We start from the raw sequence: 23002 nt of genomic DNA, 5'->3' as shown, positions 1-23002 counted from the left end.
GTACCTACATTTATCTCCTTTAAAGGACGAAAACCGTTTTCATATTATTTTATATTTGACATATTTATATTTGATTTATATTTGACTGGCAGCCATAGCTAACCAACAAAAAGCTGAGAGAAGAAGAAGGCCTATCTGCAACTGACCCAACCCACCCATGCCAAGTATGCGGCCGGCTTTTTAAAGCGAGGATTGGACTTTACAGTCATCTTCGAGTCCATAGGAAATTATAAATGTGCTCATCTTCGTCTACGAAGGAGGAGCTATATATATATATATATATATATATATATATATATATATATATATATATATATATATATATAAACCTAAATAAAGAAATATGTATACATTTTTATAGCTTCAAATTTATGCTCGGTTTTGTATTGGATGCTTCTATATCTAATTATGTTTTAAAAAGATTGTCATTGCTAATAAAATGATGTATAAAAAGTGCAAAGATCAAACTTGGATTCAAATGTCATATTTCTGTTCCAGATAATATCTGAAAATGGAAGTCTTTTATGTAGCTACTGATTATTTAAAACCATAAGGTTGTAACATGGAAAACTAGAATATCACAGAAGTATGTGTGACAGTATTCTGAGCACAATATGTTACTACCTTTCTTTACAAGACTAAAAAAAACTAAAAAAAAAATAAAAATAAAATGCGGCTCAGCTGAACCTGCATGTCCTTATAAATCGTCTGGAAGAATTGGTCCTGGGATCATGGTGACAGAATAGTTGACCTAGCCTCGAAGTCGTGTTCTGAAGGTCACGGTAACACTGAGTCTCGGATCTAATATTACTGTCTGATATCACATACATAAAGCGTGACACAATAACTAACTGGGAAAAAACTGAATCCATGTTAGATAGTCTGTTTATGTCTGTTTTTGTGAGAGAGACAGAGAGAAAGTGGGAGGATAGGCAGAAGACAGGAAAGAGAGAGAAAATTAGAAAGAAAGAGAGAGAGAGAGCGAGAGAGAGAGAGCGAGAGTGAGAGCGAGAGAGAGACAAAGTGAGACAGTGAGAGACAGAGAGAAACAGTGTGAGAGAGAGACAGAGAGAGACAGAGACAAACAGTGTGAGAGAGAGACAGAGAGAGAGAGGCAATTAGAGACAGTGAGAGACAGAGAGAAACAGAGTGAAAGAGAGACACAGAGAGAGAGGCAATTAGAGACAGTGAGAGACAGAGAGAAACAGAGACAAACAGTGTGAGAGAGAGACAGAGAGAGACAGAGACAAACAGTGTGAGAGAGAGACAGAGAGAGAAGCAATTAGAGACAGTGAGAGACAGAGAGAAACAGAGACAAACAGTGAGAGAAAGAAAGAGAGAGAGAGAGAGACAGAGAGAGAGAGAGAAACAGAGAGAAAGAGACAGAGACACAAACAGAGAGAGAGAGAGAAAGAGAGAGAGAGGGAAACACATTTAATGAAAAAAAAAAAAAACTTCATCAAAAGAAGAAATAGAACTAAGGACAAAAAAAAAACACAACAAAGAAACTTGAAAAAAAAAATTTTTTTGCGCATTCAAGAAAATCTAGCTAATGATTGAAAACATCAAGGATGAAAAACACATCATTAAGGAAAAAACAATTCTTACCTTTTCAAACGAGGAAGTTTTACGTTAAACCATTTCCGGGTCAAGGACAAACGAATTTTTCAAAAATTTCATATTATATTTTCTAGATCTAGTTAAATTGTTTTAAAATTAATCTTACGTGAAGCGTATTATATTTCTAAAAATTCAAAGACAACTCTAAAATACTATCAATTCACTTTTTTTTAAAATCCAAAAACAAAAACACACAAAAAAAATTTACTTCTAAATTTATTTCGTTTCTTTCTCAGTAAATTCAAACTTTTTAATTCGTTGTTTGTTTTTAATAATCAATATAATTCTTACCATTTCTCGTCTGCTTCAAGCGCGCGCGCTGCTGGGTTATATAGTTGGAGACGCCCTACCATCCTCCGTCGCGAGCATCGCTTCACGCTGCCCTCCCCTTCCCCACATTTATATTATTTTAGACTTATAATGCGAATTTCTCGAGCTCCTTCTGACTTTAAATTTACGCTCATAAAACCACGCACGTGACGGACGTAGCGTAGTGCTGTTAACATCGCATTCGAAGAATTACTAAAACACTTAGAAAATAAAAGGGCGAAATAATAATAAACCTACTTGCGTCTTCACTTGAAACACTTTCGCACTTAAAGAGATGGGGGGAAAAAAGTTCAAAGTTCTCGTGCGATGCAGTCTGACCGCGTCCTGCCCGCCTTGTCGCACAGTTGGTCAGTGTCAACCATTTGATCGCCTGCCTTGATTTTTTTTTCCGCCGGTCAGCGACAGACGTAATGCAACATAGATAATTAGGTCATTAGTCTGACTGCAGTTTTTCAGTGCGGAGGGCCAGGGATGATCTTACAGCGTGCAAATAGTGACGGGTCGGGTCAGAGGCTACATATTTGTGGAACTTTTTTTTTTGCAAACCAGTGCTAATGAATGTGACCTAGTTTTGGTGGTGTTGACCTCAATAAATCTCGCCACATTGAAGATAAAGGTATTATTGAGTCAGACACTATCTGTGATGGTGCTATGATGGTAATGTCACTGATACTGTCACATTCTTTCTGGCTGAGACGACATACCAATTGTGAGTGGACAGGTGTCTCTTAGTCACTTCACTGTCCCGGCCTTCACCGACGGGCAGTGTCCAGTTGGCCTTGATTAACTCGACTAAAGCCTGCTAATATGCTTTCCGATTTTATTAAAATTAAGCAAGGAAACAGGAATTTGCTATATAAAAAAAAAACAACCTCTCCGGTAAATAGGCATTGAACAATGAATATGCCTGTGAAAGATGTAGCGAATTATGTATGTCACATCTGGGGCTGCATAACCATAGAAAATACTGCATTCCTCATTAATCTTCGGACACGAATACAAGCCTTTATTTTTATATATTTCGTTTTGCCTAATAAATGTCAGTATCAACCATTTGATCGCTTGCCTGCAAAGCCACGGGAAATACTGCATTCCTCATTAATCTTCGGACTCGAAGACAAGAAGTATTTTTTATATATTTTGTTTTGCGTAATAAACATTTTATATTTTAAATTTGGAAGCAACGGCAGATGAGTGGCAAAGCGTGTGGTTACCGAACCGAGGGAACTCGAAGGATGTCACCTTCATCTGGGTCCTTCCCATGTGAGTATAGAGGGAAGGGAAATGGCAGACAGAGGAGCAAAGAGAGACCTCCATGAAGTGGTGTCAGGAACCTAAACTCCCTGCTCGGACCCGAGAGAGTATATAACCTCGGCCACCTACCAAGTGTGACTGGATCGATGGAAAGGCTAAGGCTCACAATAAAACTAAAACAATTTGTGTTAGACGTCAGGCGGCGGTCCACCTATGAGCGTCTGATACGGCATGGAAGTGTGACCATGTCCAGACTAAGGATTAGCCGCACCTACCTCACACGCTCCTATATACTGAGAAGAGAGGAGCCCCCCCCCACCCCACCACTGTGTCATGTTTATAACTGAGGAACACATTCTGCCTTAAGATACCAGGACATTAGAAAAACAAACATTTTAATTCGAACATTAAGACACTGTAAGACAGTATAGATCCTGGGAAAGTATTGGGTTTTATCCGGGAAATAGGACTGACGGATCAAATTTCAGAGAATTTATTTGGGACATATAAATGGCAACGTCTTCGATTACAAAATAAATAGGACACTTAATATTATCAAGTATAACGAATGGAACAATTTGTTACATTAGGTATACTAAACAGGACAACCCGTACTATATATTATAATAATTAGGACATTTTTTTTTCATTAAGTGTAATACATAAAAAAAAAAATATTTTATAGTATAAAAAATAGGACAAGTGGTATTTTATAGTAATAAAAAATATTCTAATTTTTACATAATTCCAGTAATTAGGATAATAATTTGTATCATAGAGTCTAGTAAATAGGACGATATTAAGTCTAAAAAATGGGATAATTTTAAACATTAAGTCTAATAAAAATGACAATTAGTATACGTGTAAATGAGACACAAGAAACTCACCCCAAATTGTGTTTGAAAGAGAAAGTGTCACAGGTATTGCTTCTGCAAACAAAAAACTAGGTCACACTCTTACCGGGTCTATATTGTGTGTGTGTGTGTGCGCGCGTGTGTGTGTGTGGTCTTAACTCTTGGACTTCAATGTGTCGTCTGGTTATCACAAAGCCCTTCATACCCCCCTCTCCGTTGCCCACCCCCGACCACATGAGCGTGGCTCGTAGGTGGATTATGTGCAGCACGGCACGAAGCAAGGAGGAAAAAAAAAGGTGTTGATATTATTACATAGCGGGCTGATGGATATTTACCTGCATCGTCATTAGGGGCGAAACAGCACATTAACTCTTTCTCTCCGTAATTATTTACCACATTCTTGTGGAATCAACGCTGGTATCGTCGGTTAGGAGAGAAAGAGTTAACACCATTTTTTTCTACACGACCACAACTGTGGTCAGTTACGTCATTGCGGCGGACGTGCGTGCGCGCGCAGGTGTGGTATGGCGGGAATGTTACCAGCGTGACCTGACATGTTTACGTTGCGCGCGCTTCACACTTGTTGCTTTTGTGATCCTGTCGTTTTGAAGGTCAGCACATAGCATGTAAAAAGGAACGGTTCCCAAACTTTTTTTTGTCTCGTAGACCTCTCGGAAGTCGTCGTAGACCCCTGGGGGTCTATATAGAACACTAAGGTAATCACTGGACTATAGAGCCCTTGTGCCACTGACCTGTGTATATTAATGTACTTTACAGGTTGTTGCATTTTTTATCTCATGTTCCACCTTTGCGGTAAAATAACAAACAATACAGTTAAACGCTTGTGACAAACACTTAGGGAATCACTGGACTATAGAGCCCTTGTGCCACTGACCTGTGTATATTAATGTACTTCACAGGTTGTACTTTTTTATCTCATGTTCCACCTTTGCGGTAAAATAACAAACAATACAATTAAACGCTTGTGACAAAGTGAAATAGCTGACGTGACCATGACCTTGGTCGTTGGGGGTGAAAACGTGTAACTGACACAAAATAAATCTATGAAAAAGGAAATAGATTAAAAAAAAAAAGATTATATAAAATTATAATCCGTAAAAAAAAAAAAGAATATTTAAAGGCAGTCCTGCTGCAAACCTGCCACAGACCTGTGACGTGGCAACGGGCTGTTGGTCTCCACTGTCCACAGGTTGTGACGTTGCAGGTCAGTGTTAAGGCTCTCTATTAAGAATGGTCTCGTTTCAATACCCCCTGATTGTCTTGGGCCCGGACCCAATGAGCCACTACGTCCCACACAAGCTACGCCTCTGGGTTTTATCTTTAAGGTGGATATTTGAATTCTGCAGTCCAAAACAACTCTTTAGACTAAAAGTTGACCACAGCGTCTCTATAATCAGAACTGATGGTGGGTGCGGGTTTTATATATCTCCTTGACTGACTGTGGAGGCACTTGGCTTCTGAACCGAGGGTCCCGCGTTCGAATCCTGGTGAAGACTGGGATTTTTATTTCGGGATCCTTGGGCGCCTCTGAGTCCACCCAGCTCTAATTTGTACCTGACATTTGTTGGGTAAACGTAAAGGCGGTTGGTCGTTGTGCTGGCCACATGACACCCTCGTTAACCGTAGGCCACAGAATCAGATGACCTTTACATCATCTGCCCTATAGACCACAAGGTCTGAAAAGGGAAACTTTTTTTTTTACTTTTTTGACTGACTGTAGAGCAAGGCTATTGCGCCTAACCTTACCTTTACCTTTACCTTTACCTATCCCTTATTCTGTTGGACCGTTGGGGCACCAGGCAAGATTTGTCGACCGTCTATCTCCATTCCTCCCTTTTTTTTTTGCCTTGTTTAGAACCTCTCTCAATGGCAGGCCCGTCCATTCTTTAATGTTGTCCTCCCATCGCTTTTTCTGTCTGCCCCTTCTTCTTTCCTGGCACTGTTCCCTGAAGGAAGGTCTTTGCGAGCCCCGTAGAGCCTAACCTACCTTCGGATAAAGAAAAAAGAAATCGTCCCATTACGCTGACAACTAAGAAGTGTTGATAGGGTGGTCACGATGACGCCATAATGAGCAATTTAAGCGCTGTCAGGTATTAACTTCCTTCCTCACAAAGAACAATCTACAATTTTCCAGCTAAGAGCAGGACATACACCACTATTAAACTACCATCTGAACAAAATAAACTCCACACAACTCCCCCTTTGCAGACACTGCGCCCACCCTTGTGAAACCGAAAACCCTATCCTCTTTGAATGCCCCTGCCTAATCCACCTTAGGCAGACCCTACTACCACTACAGCCCAACATAACCAACACCCTGTACGGCAGTGCTGAACAACTGAAGAGAACAGCACACTATTTTACCTTGGCACAAAAGCAGCAATAAAGCTGGCTAGAAGAAGAAGAAGAAGCGCTGTCAGACTTTGAGTAATAAGAAAAAAAGCTTGTATGTACCGCTTTTTTTCAATAATAGCGTTGACGGGGGTTCTGGAAGCAAAGACAGAATATCAAACTTTTTAATGGCCATGCATTTGAATGTCCTTGTGTCACCTTTATTACAAATATTGCCTCATCATATTGATTGGTTTCTTCAGATTATACCTTCACTTACACTAACACACAAGACAAACAGGTTAAGGCATCCACGTCCAGACCATATTTTTGATTATTATAGCTTTTATATAGCGCTACTTTCAATCTCATATGTGGACCAGTGGGAGGAAGGGGGTATCTAGGAGTTGGTTTTCCGTGCTGCCTTTAGGCGCTCAGTAAACACAACTCTGCCCGAGTCGGGTGTCGAACCTCGAGCCCTCTTTTAGGTAGCCAAGTTCAAGCGCACTTGGCCTCTCGACCACGCTTCCCACCATATACTACTACGTTGTCTATTGTGTTTTGTTGTAGACATAATAGAAGTCCTTGATATTGGGATTCTTTCGAAAGGAACTGTCTTTAGTTTCTACGGAAGCCCAAAGGTGCCAAGAAACATTAATGTTTTTGTTGGTACGTTTGCCAGTTGACAAGCTTAAATTCCTATTGTAACAGTTTTTATGTACAACAAAGTGTACTTAGGACTGGGCTAATCAACGCAGATAATGTTCCTGTACATCACTCGGTCCCTATCACGTTGTGTATAAGTCATGTGTACTGCGCCATTGTATACAGGCTGAACGGTTCAAAAGGAACTTAATTACTAGTAGAGAAAAGACAATCACCGGTTTCCAAATTATTATTTCTTTTTTGATGCATACAATACAATGTAATCAGTTAACAATAATAAATGTTTCCCGTGTATTAAGATAGAATTATAACATGTTTCCGAGTTTAACTTCTTTATTTGAAAAAAGTCTGGATCAATAAATGGTGGTTAGTACTTAAATAATACATATCTTCTTTTATGTTAAAATAACAGTTGACGTGTTTATGCATAATATCTAATTTACTTTTTTTTTTTTCAAAAATAAAAGACGCTATAAAGATTATTATGAATTAAAATACAAATATATTTTTTTAATATATAAATTAGGTTGCTATCCTTTTAAAAAAGCTTAAAATAAATTTTAAACTTGTATCAACACAAAGACTGAGCTCTTCAATACTAAGAGTTAATAATATATTAAAAATCTTTAAAAAGTAATCTTTGAAAGTATAAAATTCAAATTGACAAGCAGTACTGTTGATGAGTAAAAATACACTAATTTATGGACAAAAAGCAAACATCCGCTTTCACTTTCGATTTGAAATTAGCTTGCAATGGCTGCCCGATTGTGTGGTCATGAATTATGCACTTCAGAGTGTGTTCCCGATGGTCTCCAGTTCAAACCCCGCTCTCTTTCACTCCTTTCTGCCCTGGTTCGGGCTGGGGAATAATAATATTCACTTTTGATGGCGTGCCCAAAACTCCTAGAACTAACTTTGGATCATCTCGTGGTGTACTGTTTCATGTACAGAATTATTCTGGTGAGACCTAAACGTCTATAACTATAAGTCTAGGGCAGTGTTTCTCAAACTTTCAACGTATGCGTACCCCTTCAATAATTTACGTAACTCTGAATACCCCTCGCCCCCCCCCTCGAAAAAAAAAGAACTGTTATTGAAAATAATAAACAAAGTATAAAGTTATCCATAAAAAAAATATAAATAAATGTTATAGTTATACATAAAAAAAACATTTGTATCAATGAGATGGAGAAGCATAGTTATTGTGGTGCAACGCGTAGCCTCTTCAAACTCCTCCCGTACCTCTAGGGGTACGCGTACCTCACTTTGGAAAACACTGGCCTAGGGCCTTCTTTAGTCGAAATGCGACCATGGATCATCTTATAGAAAAGTTACGATCCCTGGACGTTAGCAGTTGTCAGGACGATGTAGTCCGCACAGCAGTTCTCTCCCCTTTCTTCACGCAGCTGGTGTGTCAAAAAAGAAACGGCAAGTGCTGATACAGCTTGGGGGTCAGCGGCGTCGAAGGCTCTGCCAGGGTGTAGCACTTTGTGGTACAAACTGCCTTAAGGGTCGGCGGCTCCTGGAGCCTTTCTCATGTTTCGGTTTAGCTGCGAGGCAGCAGAAGTTTGAATTCAGACTTTTTCTTCTCCATATATTTGAAACTTTCAGGTAGAGTTGAGCCATAATCTATTCAAACTCTAGGCCAGCAAAAGCGAACAAGAGCTCCCTCTCAGCGGCCTGATTGAACAAAGTGTTCAATCGTTATAGCATACCTGAACAGTTCCCTACGACGTGGCAATGAGCTATTGGTCTAAACTGCCCACAGGTTGTGACGTCGCAGGTCAGTGTTGAGGCCTTCTATAACCAATGGTCTCGGGCGGAGGGACTTACGAGTGTCTATTTTGGCGCTCTCATTTCCAGCGGCACGGTCACTTCTTCTTCATATTCATTGGCCTCCTTCAGTCCTAGAACGACTGTGGTTCATCTCATTCTCAGAGCACACTTCCTCATGTGGCTGTGGAGCCCTATTTTGGAGAGACACTCCCGTCCACAGATAGCGCAGGTTAAGGTGGCTTTATCTTCGGTGGTAGAGGAGCTGGCCGTTTTTCGGATTGTACGTTTTTCTTCCTGAGCTGAGACCCATGTACTTTCACTGTCCATAGCTTTCTCGGTCACTGTCTCTCTCCATCTGTTGCGGTCTAGAGCTACGTCTTCCCAATTGTCAGTATTGATGTTCACTGATTTCAGGTTGTTCCGCAAGGTTGTTAACACCGGAATGGTAATGGTCTTAAGCCCATCATTACCTATAAAGTGCTTCCAATGGCATGCGTCTCAAATAGCCTCTGACAACCAGTCCAACTCCTGGCCTTCTTCATATAAGACGCAGGTAAAGGTAGAATTTTCAGAGGTGGTGGAGAAACCAGACATTATTCGTTTGACTCACTTTTCTGCCTTTAAGCATTGGCGACATATTAAACTTTTGGAATTTTTAAAAGTCCTTGTATGTAAATCTTAGTTTTATGTAGAGACTGAGACCTAAGGTAGAATTTAAGTCATTGGTTAACATACGTGACTAAATGCATGACGCGTAGGACGTAATTATCTTCGTTTTTTGAAGTAACGTCTGTATTTTATAAGATAAAAATATAGTTTACAAATCCTTACCGTTTGGTAGATCAACGCCCTTCCGGTCACTGCAACATCTTCACTTAATTGGCACGTCAGTGCTTATTAACAAACACATTAATAATTGTTTTGATAAATAATTAATGTAAATAAAAAGCTGACCAGAGGTCACGCTGACCTGGACTCACGTGCAGAACGCCACGCAAAGGGGGGGGGGTCCCTCTGTGTACATTACGTCACAACAAAACACATATTTGGGGGAAATGCGCTTCGGCCACGGGGACCTCTGCTCGATGGCTTGTTGACTGAAATCACTTGTTAGCTGATAACAACTTGACTAACGGGCTCAATGGAGTTTGACAACAGACTGCAAGAGTACTGCAGAACGAAACGTAACCTTGTCAAAAAATGTTATGCGTAATCGCAAAAGCGAGAAAACAACAACATATTTTTGCATTTAAGTATGCATTGTTGGACATAAAACATAAGCGCATAACGATGATGTAAATCTTTCAGCGAGTAAATGGGACCAATGAAAATATTTGGCGTTATGTTTCTTTGACTTTTAGGCTTCCATAGATACTAAAGACAATTACATTCAAAAGAATCCCAAGTTCAAGGACTTAATACGTTTGGGATGGGAGCACATGAATGATACACTTGTCCACAACAGAGAACAATAGACAAATTATTGAACATGAAGTTTGAACACTTTCTAAATAATATTTTAAAAAAATAAGTAAACCGCGCCATAAGAAGTAATAAAAGGGCACTGATAAAAAGATTTTTAACATTTAGAAAAATGACTTTCTGTGCAGTTAGTGGCCTTTTCGTATTTATCTATAGAACGCTGCATTCCACGGAACACTAGCAGGCTTGGCTCTGGCTGGTGGGGGAACCCAGTTGGGGCCGGTATATAAGACCACTCACTTCAGGGGCTTGGTCAAGCCCTGAACAAATAAAAAGTTACTTACTAGCTCCAGAGCACTAATGACATTGTATTGTGTCATTAAGAAGTAGAGATTATATTTCCTCAGCGGCTAGGCAGTGGGCCTAAGGTTAAAGAACACGATGGTAGTTCCTCCCCTTGAAGCTCGAATGCTGAGCATGAAAAAAATAAAACACAGATCGAGTGATGCTGTAGGTCCCCCTCCCCTATGTATCAGTAAATTTCTATATAACTCGTTCCAAAGTATATACCCCAATTCCCCTTTGCGGGAAATATTGTGATATACTATAGTATCTATACCAGTGGTTCCCAAACTTTTTTGTCTCGTAGACCCCTTGCCATGTTTTCTGGCATTCGGTAGACCCCCTGCTTAACTTGCAAATTTTTGCAAAATCATCAACATTTTATTTAAACTCATTTCTATCTGTAGTGAGTTGAAAAGGGAAAAAGTGATTGAAAGCTACATATGAAGATATAGAGATCTATCTTTATTATTGACAAAATTTCAAATTTAAGCCAATAAAATAACAATATTTATTGATGGAATCTCCAAACACACTATACATTTTTTTTTGTAGGTTTATCATTCGTTGCTTTGGATATTATGTTTCAGATAGGAATTTGTTGCTTTATGAAGTAGTGCTTCAAACACTAAATATAAATTAATTAATAATTTGCCTTAATTATCATTGTTAAAGTTTTTGCAAAGAACAGTTTCTCGTCTATTTCTTGATCTTTCACGTCCGGCACAAATATTGAGTCCGCGAAGATTTTCTCACTAACAAGAGAAGGGGCAAAGGCGAGTAACTGTCGCCTAAGCCAGGAAGCTTCAAACATGAAGGGCTCATTAGCCTTGGCTGGCTACCCCCCTAGCAGAAGTAAAACTGAATTCAAAACTCGTCTGCCTTAGAAGTATACTCAAACATGGGAAAGGTTAGGTGGGTCAACCCTGAGGAAAAATAAGGAGCCGGCGACCTTAATGCAGTTTGCACCACACATCACTACACCCTGTCAGAGCCTGTGACGCCGCTGATCCCAAACTGTATATGTCGTTTGCAAAGAATTACATAAGAAGCTTTTAATTTTATAACTAATGCCACCGAAGTGACCTTGAACTGTATTGTTGCTTACAGAAATTCTTTTCATAATGATGTAGGTTTGTGCAAAACAGTTTTTACAACTACAACGGCTGATAAAAATCTAACTATGGTGTTTTCCGTATTTTGCTTAAAAAAAAAAAGTAAAGTTTTCCTTTCACACCTTGTGATGATGTTAAGGTCATCTGTTTTTTTTGTTTTTTGACCAACGGTTAACTAACTAGCTGGGTGTCATGCGGGCAGCACAAAAAAACAAATGCCTTGACTTTTCTTAAGTCAGGTTCAAATTAGAGTTGGGTAGACTCGGGATCCCTTAAAATCCTAAAATTCAAAATTCAATGAGAGTCTAACCCAGTAAACCAGGTTCGAAGCCAAGCGCTTAACCACTACCACCGCGCTCCCTATTTTGTTATAAGTAAAAAGATATTGTAAGACGTCCACAAACCATCATCTTCTCTTTATGATGTTGAAGAGAGATTTTGAATTTTATCGTTGAATGTTCGAAAGTGTTTCAAATCTTTATCTTTTTATCAGTGTGACACTTGTCTCAGATGATCCTCCAGCGCAATTAGTTTCATATATTCATAAAAAAGGCAATTGGCTTGTTTGACAAAGAAGGAATGAACAATTTTAACTAATCAACGCTATACAGTTTACATTGTTTTTGCTAAACATTACTTACATGTAGACAAAATTAAGTTATTTAAATAAATATTGAAATTAAATACAACAATTTTTCGTTTGAATAGCAGGATAGATATTTTAAGAATTAACTTAGGTACAAATTATATCTTAATGGGATTTAAAAAATAAAGTCACGACCTGCTTAGATGAAATCTATTATCGTAGACCCCCGTGTACATCTCATAGACCCCCAATTTGTTTTTTCACTTTCGTAGACCCCTTGGAGGTCTTCATAGACCCCTGGGGGTCTATATAGACCACTTTGGGAATCACTGATCTATACTGTTATTGTACGGTAGTTACGCTGATGTTGTCAATTGTAGTCAAACTGAATTTTCATTTCATTGGATCAAGAAAATTATCTTATCTTATACAAATTAGTTACGACTTTTTAAATTTAAAAGTGTGTAAAACTTTGAATCCGTGTGGGTTTTCCTTTAATCAATAATTGATTACGGGCTGACTATGATTGAATTTAGCATGAGGAGCAAAGGTCATGTAAGGGAAAAAAAAACTCCACATTTACAGCCACATTCTCATACATATGTACTGCGAGACACTTAGTTAGTATTATTAGTTTTTACAGAGACGCACCATAATTGACGGACTTTGGATGCAACCTTTGTGACGTCACGACTTGGGTTAGGGAGGGTAATTATGTAAGTAAAGTCAGTTAGGGTTAGGGTTTCCTAGGGATAGTGTGATTTATGTTAGGATTTCCTAGGGATAGTGTGATTTATTTTAGGATTTCCTAGGGATAATGTGATTTATGTTAGGATTTCCTAGGGATAGTGTGATTTATGTTAGGATTTCCTAGGGATAATGTGATTTATGTTAGGATTTCCTAGGGATAGTGTGATTTATTTTAGGATTTCCTAGGGATAATGTGATTTATTTTAGGATTTTTTAGGGATAATGTGATTTATTTTAGGATTTCCTAGGGATAGTGTGATTTATTTTAGGATTTCCTAGGGATAATGTGATTTATGTTAGGATTTCCTAGGGATAGTGTGATTTATTTTAGGATTTCCTAGGGATAATGTGATTTATTTTAGGATTTCCTAGGGATAATGTGATTTATAGACAGAGACTCGACTGTGGCCTTTTCAGTATTAAACTATCAGCTGTTTTATCCAACGGTTTGGACTTAGTTTTTACATGTCAAATTGTGTACGTTTTTATACACACGCACAAGAAACTCAGACAACTCCAGAGTAATCTGTCGAAGTCAGGCAGGCATCAATAACTACAAATCACAAGCTTTATCACAGCATATATATCTAAGTACTGTAAGATTTATATCCTTTTTTTTTGCAATTTTAAACAAAATTAATTATGTTTCTTGAATCAATAAATGATTATAATAGTAACTACTACGAGGAGCATAATAGTTTATATATACAGGGATTAATGTTTTCATAAGCAAGGAGAGAAATTGATATATAGTTCGGTGCAATGAAGTCATGGACAAGACACACTGGGATTGTTTCCAGATAGACCTGGCTTCACAAGTATGACTTCCATGTTACAGATAATTTTTTTTAAAACAATTTATCAACTTTTGTTTGTTTTGCCACATACCAAAAGTACTATTAAGTAACAATACCTATCATAGAACTTCATTTTCAAATCTTGAAATAAAAACAAGCAAATTATAAAAAAAATACCTACAAAAAAAAAAAGAAAGAAAAAAATCTAAGGGGAATAGGTCTACATTTACAGCCACATATCTCAATACTGTACGGTATATTTAGCTTTTTTCAATACCAAACAAAAAGGATTTAATCACCACTTTCTAAATAAATAATTTGTTATTGTTATGATTGATTCCTATTTTGTTAATAACAGTGAATAATATTGCAAAGTTTCAACTCGACCCGAGAATGGGAAGTGGGAGAAATAACGTGTTCAAAATTTGTACCAAACAGACAGAATGAAAAGTTTTGTAAAAAAAAAACAACATGTTTTTGATGAATAACAGCGAGCGTTGTAATTTAATTTAAAGTAAACATTGTTTATAATAAACCAAAAGTATCCCAGAAGTTATAATTTCTGTTCTTCTTCTTGGTTCTCATTTTACATGTTCAGATCAGTAATCCTATATCTGGGATGACCCGCTCAGAGGTTTCCAGATCAGGCAGTTGTCCGTATAGTTTCGTTGTGATTTTAAAGACGTTTGTGAAATGCCCCAGAAGTGTCACATAGTGGGGTGTCGTAAAACTGATTTGGTGACTGCCGGGTGCAGGACACCTCCTCAAATGCTTCGAACTCCTTGACCTGCTGATATTATCTTCTTGTCTTATATAAAATATTGCTTTTTATGATTGCATCGCCTGAGAAAAAAAAACTATTTTCTTGCCTTCTTCTCAAAGTGCTACCGAGGACGTTCTGAGATCAAAGAACTGGGAACTGTTGGGATATCAGTCGGAGATCTCTCAGCAGTGTGACACAAAGAATACCCATAAGAATTCCGGACCTGATGTGGTCCGGTTCCTGGAGCACGCGAGTGCTGCGTTACATCTCGAAATGGGAAAATAAACGTATTCTTTTATACCGGATCCAACTGAATATAGTAAATATTGAATTTTAAATATATCAATTCGTTCTGAGCAAATGCCAATCTTGTTTTCTTCCTTACTTGTAGTTACGTAGTTCAGTCAAAATATTAAAGTAGGCTCTTAACGAGTACATTTCATGTTCAAAACTAGGTAGACATTATTTACATAGTTTCCGTATTCCGTTTAGAATTTAAGTATTTTATATTTAAATCAGAATGATTTGGTTCTAACTTACGGAATTAAAGAAAGACTTTATATTAAACATTGGTAGGGGTTAATTAAAGAGGATATTGCTATATGACATGATTACATAACTATATTACATGATGTCATTGCTGGATTACATGATGATATGACTAGATTATATGATTACATTGCTGGATTACATGATGTCATTACTAGATTACTAGATTACATTGCGGGATTACATGTCATTGCTAGACTTCACGATTACATTGCTTGTTTGAACATGAACAATAGCATTGCTAGATTGAACAATGACATTGCTAGATTGAAAAATGGCATAGCTAGATTGAACTATGACATTGCAAGTTTTTGAACAATGACATTGCAATATTGAGACCTTTTAGGATAGAAGACTAAAAAGTAAAACAGCAATAATACATAAAACACTAAATACGAAAACAAAAAATAGTCTAATAGAATACTCTTAAAGGCAAGACCTAGATATTTTGCAATAATTTGGGCGAGCATAACTATTGTGGTTGATAAAGATTTTCTTTTCGCCGCCTGCGTCTGTCCTCGTCAGCGGATTATTCTTGGTCTCAAAGTGTATCCAGCGGCTTTTGTGAGTTACCTTCAGCAGTCTTGTTCTCCGCATGCAGCCAGGTGCTCTTCTCTTCTATTTCAGCTAAGGCAAGTTGTTAAGCTATCTATCTCAGATCTCTCAGCATTGTGACACAAAGAATACCCATAAAAAATCCAACCTGATGTTGTCCGGTTCCTTATATATATATATATATATATATATATATATATATATAAATATATATATATATATCTTTCACAAAGTACCCATTTCGTAACCAAGGACGAAAACTTAAATTACTTATCATAGCTGCATATCTATCTTTATTTAGTTGTCGTCGAATCTAGACGTTGTATTGATTTGGAAACTGATCCCAAGAGATGAAGTGAAAGGAGGAGTTTTCTGATCACGTTTTCATAAAGACCAGCCTCTGCAATGGAGACATGTACAGGTCTTTCTATGGTATATTGGCTAATTCAAAGATACTCTGTAACATTTGCGTGTCGTGTTTCTAGATTCACGTCTACAGTTACAAGTTACAGAGGCGGCGTCACGTGGTGTTAAGAACAACACTTCCTGTCTGGTTTTCATTTCATTGCCAGTTTTCAGTGTGTGTAAAAAAAGGCTTAGTGGTAAAGCGCTTGGCTTCCAAACCGGAGGGTTCCGGGTTTGAATCCTGGTGAAGACTAAGATTTTTACTTTCGGGGTCTTAAGGGCGCCTTAGCAGCCACCAACCTCTAATGAGTATCTGTCATTAGTTGGGGAAAAGTAAAGGCGGTTTGCTAGCCACACGATGACCCCTACGTCACCTGCCCTATATACCGAATGGTCTAAAAGGGTAATTTTACTTCAAGAAAGGCTACATGGTAGCGCATTGCTAGCTAGCAATGACTTCAGAGATCTTTAAACATCTGGCCTACATAAATAGAATTAACAGTGTAATGACAGTGTTATATGGTTCCTGGATTGATCTTGCTTGCTACTACATGCAAGTCTTGGACATTTCGTCAGAAATGAAAATTTTTACATTCTAGCAAAACTTATGGGTATTACCAACCATAGACACGTAGACAAGCCGTATTATTACTTTTTAGCTTTTAGGAACTATCCGGGTCATTGTTAATTTGCATAAAATAAATTTTCAAGTGTTATAAATTATTCTTGAACGTATCAATAGTCTGGAGTGTCTGGCTTTGTGTATAAGGATACAGTCTCTTAGCTTCCTGGAACGTTCCCTTTCCCAGAAAATTGAAAAGAGATAAGCAATGAAGTAAATTTTATTTTATTTTAAACTTTAGACTCCAAAGTTGTGTCCTATTCATGTCACGTGACCTCTCCGGAAGTACAGCTGCATATATTTTATCAGTAGTTTCGTTGAACTTACATGTTATTACATTTGAGCTTAAAATTGATCTTTGGATTTTTAGATCTAATGTTAACTTATACACGAACTAAGAAAAGAATCCGTACTAAGCCCAGATGGCAAAGCGGATAAATGCCTTGCCGTATGGAACGCGGTTCGAGCTATCGTCACAAAGGTTCCGAGATCAAACCGATGTCATCTCTAACCTTGTCATTTCCAAACTTGTCCTAGGCCACTGCAACGTATGCGGCCGCAGTGGGTCCCGCACTTTCATAGCCCCCGCGCTAATTCTAGGTTATATTATTACATTAAACAATTGTAACTTATATTACAGGGTTTCCCGCGGTCTCTTGATTTTCCAGTGGCTAGTGTAAATCTCATGAAATCATAAAAATCTCCTGAAAAATAGACAAAATTGTCATATTGGGGTGTTATTCAATTACATGAGGTCAACTATTCACGAAGATAGATGGAACAATTTGGCAATACTCGCTATTGCTTTTGAGCGTGACCTATGTAGGAAACACAACTTTGGATGATATACTGTAGGACTTCACTACACGCAAGGCTTTTAAAGTTAATTTGATCCTGATATTGTACTTAGTAAAGAATGAATAACGAATTTATTTTCTAAAATCTTAATTTTCATTTATTATCCTTATCCCTACCAAGACTGGGCCCGGTGCAATCTGTTTCGCGTAGGGTCCAGCAGTTGTGAGGATCGGCCCTGCTTACATATTAACGGCCCCCGAAAGGGGAAAAAACGGTATTAGTTTTGTGTGAAATGTCTGTCCGTCTGTCCCGTTTAGATCTCGTAAACTATCAGTTTCCCGTTAATAAATTTACTGATGACTCGAAATTTAAAAGTTTTTTTTTTGGGGTCAAACTTCTAGAGACTAAGGGGAGGTGGGGACATCAAATTCTCGAAACTCCTCTTTCAGACCTGGCGATTTATAAAGCAGAGGATCTAAAACTCATTTGTATCTATGGCCGACGGTTAACGAGGATGTTTTGTGGCCATCGCCTTTACTTACCCGTTTGATTGTCAAAAGAGCTGAGCCGAGGCTCTCCGAGTTAAGCTTGCTTGAACAAACCGTTCTGTCTGGAAAGAGGTCCAAGTCAATGCCTATGTAAAGCATTGCTATTTTCAATGTATTTGGCACTTCGGGCGTATAAACTAGAATGCATGGCCGAAGGCCGAGTACACCGGGAACCTCCGGCATTTTCCTATGTTGTACCAAGCTAACCGTGCTGGAACTCGCCATTAGTGTAACGGCTCCTTGAGGAACGACGCATGGATTATCGAAAGGGACGTGGAAGCTCTCTTTCAACTCTGCTCGTGCAATGGGAAAAGCTCTTGCATTCCCTTGGACACTCCGACAGGAGTTTTGTTTTGCTATTCATTTAGCCTAATTACTTCCTCAAATGATTGTTTCCACCCGAGGTAAGGCATAATAGCGTACCCGGGCCTTTACTTACCCTAAATAATTTCTGGTACCAATTAACAGTTGAATGCATTCTTTACTGCCAGAATGGCGATCGGGACAAGGATTTGAGAGAGAGCTGGTCCATGTGCGGCAATGGGTCTGCCCTAATACGGGGACAAGGCGACCTCAAAACCCACTGCTCGCTTCCTTTCATGTGCTCTAAGGGAGTAATCCCAAAGAGTAACATCAAAGTCTTCACGATCAATCCTCAGTTCGGAAGCCAAGATGTTTACCATTCAGCTACAGTTACACCACTACAGTTAAGATATTTTTATCATAAATGACAAACTCGGTCTGCCATAACTACGAGATAGGCATGGAATCGTCAGAATTATGCAAAATTTATTACACAATTTTGATGCTAATTATATTCATCTATTCATTGGTGGATGTGTGGCTGAGAGGTTTTAACCACTGTCAAGATGCTCGAGCTCGAACCCCGACTAGAGCTGAGTTTGCCGAGCCCCCTTAAAGGAACCTTCTCCCAGATACCTCCTTCCCCCCATTGGTCCACAAAAGAGATTGGATCATATCTCACTGAGCACGCTATAAACATGACATATGTGCTATAAAACAATTGAAATGAAAACAAGCAAAATATTTAAGAAAAAATAAAATAAAAGTTAAGTAAGTGAAAGAATAAAATCACTGCCATATATATGAAAACTGCAGGAATAAGCTACTTTTTTCTATGCGAAACAAAATTATTTTTTTTTTACTACTAACTGATAAACTATTTGGTTAAATTTTTTAAATTCTTTCGTGTATTGTGATCGAATATGAAAAATTATGCAAAATTTCAATTTGATCCTAGAATAGGAAATACATGAAAAAAAAAAACTTGTAAAAAAACGTGTAAAAAGCGTAAAAAGGAAAATAACTCCATGTATACAGCCACAACTTCTAATAAGTAGCAATTTTTATTTTTATTTTTTATACTTAACAAAATAATTAATTACCAATAATTGATTAACTAATTGTTTTATTTTTTTTGTTTATTTATTGATTCGTGTTTTGTTAGGTGCAACAAATAATTGTGAAAAGTTTGAACTTGATCCAAGAATGGCTGTGGGAGGAAGAACGTGTGCAAATATTGTACCAGACGGACAGACAGACAGACTGACTGACTGACTGAATTAATATAAGCTTTGTAAGAAAAACAAAATTATATATATCATACATGCACTCCGTTTCTTTACAACATAAACTGAAATTTTGAAAGAAAGACATTCGTACAAATTTTGGTTAAACGATTTTGCATATTTCGTGTGATGTTGCGTCATGCTTGGCACGATACCTCGCGACTTGATCGATCAAAACAAACAGCATGCACCGACTTACCCCCGTAGCCATCCTCAGCGTAAATAGTTCCCTCTGTGGGCGGGGATTTCCCAGCAGGTAAATGTTACAATACGTGAATGTACGCCCCCCCCCCCATCCGCCCTCCGCACACACATATCCCTCCGCTACTAACTCCAGGCTGCGTCTTCAACGATTCTATTCACCGTGACCCCTCTCTTCAGAGTTAGGAACCAAGAGTCACGTCCGTTAGTAAACAATGCCAAAATAAAAGCAACACTTGTTCGTCGCCGGGTACATGCAAATAAAACCGGGACACAATGGGCACTGCGGGATAATGGTCTCAGCACAATGGCTGTTTTTGGGTACAGACTGGTTTGATTTGTCTATCTCGCTCATGTATGTGTGTGTGTGTGCGCGTGCGTGTAATTGCGTGTATGTTTATTTGATGCAATTCAAACTCACTAACCAGCTTAAGTGAATCACGTGAAATTGCGTGCAAATTACGTAAAATGTAAAACGCATTGTTTAAGTATTACTCAGCCAGACGCACTCGTATCCCTTGTGGGTAGTAAGAAGCTTGGCGAGGACTTAAACTTTCAAGTGTATGAAAATCGAACTCCTTTTTATACATTTGTACCTATATCTTTGTCTGTTGAACTGTTGGGGCACCACACATGATCTGTCGGCCGTCTTTCTCCATTCCTTTCTATCTTTTGTTTTCAATACAATCTCTTTCAACGACTGGTCTGTAAATTCTATATTAACTTTCGCACCACTTTCTCTGTCTGCCTAATCTTTTTTTCTGGTACTGTTCCCTGTAGGAAGGTCTAAGCGAGTCTTTGGGACCTTGTGATATGGCCATAAAGTTTTAGTCTGCGTTTTGTGGTTTTTTCATAATCGAAGATATAAGCTCTCTTTTATTTGTGTGTACATTTTTTTTTTCATTTAAGAGACCAGCACAGCTGATGCAACACTACAAATAAAACATATCATAAAGCTGATGCAATAAAAAACTAAGAAGCGTTTGCTCATCAATAATTACCATGCTAATTGCAATGTAGACAGCCTGAGAATCATTATGTAGGCAAGTGTTATGGTACATTTGGCGTTTGTGGCAGCCTTAAGCGAGACTATTTTCATAAACTTTTAAAATATCTATTATAAGCTTTGGGCGTGTACTATGCAGTTAATTTCCCAGTCCAGCAACAACTTCAAAACATACCTATTGGAACCAGCTTGACGTTTACTGTTCTGCCAAGGAATAACTGTAAACTTTAAGCAAATATGGTTCCGCAAGGTTGTCATTGCCGGAAGTGGTAATGGATGTAAGCACTCCACTACCTATAAAATGCTTCCTAATGACATGCGTCTCAAATAGCCTCTGACAACCAGTCCAACTCCTGGCCTTCACGTGTGGCTCAGATATTGAGTACGGCGGAACTGTTCTCACTAACAAGAGTAGGGGCAAAGGCGAGCAACTGGAGCCTTAACCAGTAAGCTTCGGGCAGGAGGGGCTCGTTAGCCATGGCTGGCTACCCACCTAGGGAGAAGGAAAACTCTGAATTCCAACCTCTGTTGCCTTGCAGCTATACCCAATCATGGGAAAGGCTTCTGGAGTCAACCCTGAGGAAAAATCAGGAGCTGGCGACCCTAAGGCAGTTTGCAGCACCCAGTGCTACACTCTGGCATAACCTGCGACGCCGATGACCCCAAACTGTATCAGCACTGCCGTTCCTTTGGATACATCAGCTGCGTGGAGAGAGGGGGGAACTGATGTGTGGGCGGCATTGTTTCAACCACAACTAATGCCTAGGCATTCCTCTCATTTCCATGAGATGATCCATACTCGCTTCTGAAGGAGGCCATATATAAGCGAATAACATTTAAAACATCTAAAATCAATGATACATTTATCTAAGATTATCTTCCCCCATTCTGTAACTAAAAATAGCTAGTGGTTTGGTGTATCCGGTGTAAAAAAGTATAGGAAGTTTTGCTAAGCTTTGTTTTTTAAAAGGTATATCATAAGATGTGTGCACTTTTTAGCATTGCAGAAATAACATTTTACTAAGGCTCTTCCATTTATAGCACAGAATCATCTTCCATATGGATTCAGCATTAGACTTCCGCTCAGTAACTAATTTTTTTTTTATAATGAACCTCAATAAAATAAATCCCACACAACCTCTTTTCTGTAGACACTGTGCCCACCCTTATGAAACCCAAAATCATATTCTCTTTGAATGCCCTTTCCTAATCCACCTTAGGGGAGACCCTACTTCCACTACAGCCCAACATAACCAACACCCTGTACGGCAGTGCTGAACAACTGAAGAAGACAGCACACTTTTTTTTCCTTGGCACAGTCTGCAAAAGAGCTGACAGCTCAGCAGCAATAAAGCTGGCTAGAAGAAGAAGAAGAAGAAGAAGAAGAAGAAGACATGAATGAAAAACTGTCAATTGTAATCATTGTTATTAAATTAAAAAATCAACTGCCATGCATTGAGCTATTGTGAACATTTGTTTTTCCCTTTGTTTTTAATTAGTTGGCTCCAGGTCAATTGATCGTCCTTGACATTTTGTTTTGGGGTTGCTTATGACAATGTCCAATGAAGTTGGAGTATATTGAGCTACTTCCAATTTTAATCAGCTCATGGGATGCTTCATTATTGCAATTAATTACAATTCGACAGTTCCGCTGGGTCGGACACTTATCTCGCGTAGAAGACGACAGCATGCCATCAGTGGCGTAACCAGGGTGGGGGGGGGGGGAGGGAAAGAATTACAAAATTCCCCAGGGCCCCCACTTTAGGGGTGCCCCTTAATGAGGTTTTTTTTTTTTTACATTAAAAATTAAATATTACGTAAAATGCAGGGGCCCCATAAGAGGTCAATCCCCCCCCCCCGTGCCCTCAAACGATGGGAAATTCCTAGCTACGCCCCTGGCATGCCAAAGGATATCTGATTCCACTGTTCCACATCATCAATCCATCGTACTCGTGGTCTTCTTTTGTGTCGCCTTTTTTTTTTCCCGGTATACAATCTTCGCTTCTCTGTTCTCAGACATTCTTTCAAAGTGACCTGACGGTAAGTCAAAAGACAATGGAAATGGCGGGAAAATCTTTTTTTTTTTTTTTTTAAACACACTT

The 23002-nt window shown here is 38.6% G+C and overlaps 1 protein-coding gene across 3 annotated transcripts in view; it reads right to left on the bottom strand.

The window, feature by feature from the left end:
* The window catches only part of LOC106053682 (uncharacterized), a 71254-nt gene extending 67046 nt beyond the window's left edge, over positions 1-4208 (bottom strand). The window contains exon 1 of one of the 3 annotated variants that reach the window (XM_056044411.1): positions 4092-4208. The gene's annotated coding sequence lies outside the window, so the exon portion shown is untranslated. Of the gene's footprint in view, positions 1-1608; positions 1955-2187; positions 2209-4091 lie in introns of those variants that run through there. The other 2 variants (XM_056044412.1, XM_056044409.1) reach the window with 2 other exon arrangements.
* Between the last annotated feature and the right edge of the window lie 18794 nt (positions 4209-23002).

Source organism: Biomphalaria glabrata, chromosome 10 (genome assembly GCF_947242115.1).
Source record: "Biomphalaria glabrata chromosome 10, xgBioGlab47.1, whole genome shotgun sequence".
NCBI classification, from domain to species: Eukaryota; Metazoa; Mollusca; class Gastropoda; family Planorbidae; genus Biomphalaria; species Biomphalaria glabrata.
The sequence above is the reverse complement of the archived record's forward strand: the minus strand, read 5'-3'. Positions and strand labels throughout refer to the sequence as shown.